A 2107-nucleotide genomic window follows, 5' to 3' on the forward strand; every position below is an offset into this window, starting at 1 on the left:
GGAAAAGCACACTTCCCTGTGAAAGAGGCTGAAGCATTTGATTTGGACTCTTTTGCCTGGGGCCCCATGGGGGCAGAGAGGCCTGGAAAGAGAGCAGTAGTTGAGAAGCCTGTCTAGGATGGAGTCACAATTCCATACTCCACTGTTTCTGGGGCACCGACCCTAAAATGTTTAACCTCATAGGAAAAAAACTATATTTCTTCTAGAAGGATGAAGTTGTTACCAAATGGGCCTTGCCTGGTAGATTATGTATTATTGTTCGAAGAGAAGAAAATGCAGATGAGGTGATTCCACATATGTCAAGAAGGTCCCTTTCCTCTCTGTACCCAGGATAGCCCTCAACATTGATCCTGAAATGTTTAGATTAGTCAGAGTAAGGTAGACTTATTTTCATTCTTTTACTTCCATCTTCTGAAATGTTAAAATAGTTTTCTGGCTGAGAATGCTAACTTTTGGGCACAATGATCAGTCAGTCAAGTTGGAATTAAATCTTGGCATCATAAGATGATCATATTTACACCTACTTCAATTTCCAAAAATCAGCCGAGAGAAAATATTTTGATTAGGAATTTCAATGGGAAAGCCAAAATCTAGAGCGAAAACACATCTTCTGTGAAGGATTACATCATAAGGTGGTGAGAACCCATCTGGAATTATGAATAAATACAGAAGAGTTCAATTCAGTTCAGCAGACAGTTGTCGAGTGTGTCTGCTCTGCGCAGGGGCTGGAGTAGAGGCAGGGGTGCAGAAACAAATGAGTTAGTCCACTTGGTCTCAAGGAGNTTGGGCCTTTTGTGCTGAGAATATAAAATGCTTTGGAAACAAAGCATACTTTAAATATGAATATCTGATAAATAATGTAGTTATTTAAGCAGTTACATTTGAATATATATAAAAGTTTAGTTTTTTAGGCAGTTACCTTTGAATATATATAAAAGGTGAAATACATATGTATGTATACATATTCATTTCAAGTTATTTAACTTTTGAATTTTAATTTTTCCATTTAAGTACGTACTTGAATCATTAACAAACATTTTTGGCTTTTCAATTTTTCCCCAGCACATTTCTGTGTGTTTCATTGATTTCAAGGTAGCTGTTGAATTTTAAACAGTACATGAAAAATTTTGTGTCCAACAGAGATATAAAAATTGTTGCTTGGCTATACACATATGGCTAAGAAAGAAATATATAAAATGTCTTACAAGGAAAGAATCTTAATATCTCAAAGGCACAAGTACTAAAGCATATTTTTCTTCTTTAATATTTTATAACTCCATTAGGGTTAATGGATGTTCTAAACAACCTGAGCTATTTGGAAGAGTGCTTTTAAATAATATTGTTTATATCCCACAGAATAAACACTCCAAAGGCCTAGTACTTCTAGCCCTAAGCCAATGCATTCTGGAAAGAACTCAGTCATAAAAGTTCATCATCTCTAATTCAAATAAAATAATTATTGAAGCAGAAAGTAATAATTGATTTTTAAAAGAAGATAGTTTTCTAAAATTTCTAAATTTATAAAAAACCATTTTAAGTTACTGTGGGTAACATCCTATAAGTGGCATTATAAATTGAAAGGTTTACTGTTAATCTGTTTTATGATTAGACCAGTAATTCTTAAAGTTAAGTAAAGAAGCTCTTAAGAGGAAGAAAATTATTGAGGATAGCCAGAGTTGATGTACACCATTGTGTCATTGTTATTATGATAGTTTTTATATGGTTATAGTTACAATACCCACATAAAAGTTAATTATGTTGGAGTAATCAGGACTGAAGCCATGTTGGGACCTAAAACTGCCTGGGCTGCAGAGGGCAGGGGTATTTTAGAAAGCTCAGTTTTTTTTCCCTCTCCACTCTTTCTTCCTATCCTCTGACTTTCTTATCTTGCTCACTAGATAGGAAAACAAGGCCAAGAAGCTAATTAGTACTTTGCAAAGCTAACAGTTCTTTTGTTGAGACTTGTAGAGCTTTGAGAAATGATCACGGCCAAATGACTGGAAGCTGAGCTTGGGCACCAGCCAAGTACACCAGTGCAAATCAAAATCTTGCAGGGTCCTGGATAACAGCGAAGATGAGAACAGAAACCAGATGAGGCCTGATGAGA

This window comes from Galeopterus variegatus, unplaced genomic scaffold, assembly GCF_000696425.1.
Source record: "Galeopterus variegatus unplaced genomic scaffold, G_variegatus-3.0.2 Scaffold754, whole genome shotgun sequence".
NCBI lineage: Eukaryota > Metazoa > Chordata > Mammalia > Dermoptera > Cynocephalidae > Galeopterus > Galeopterus variegatus.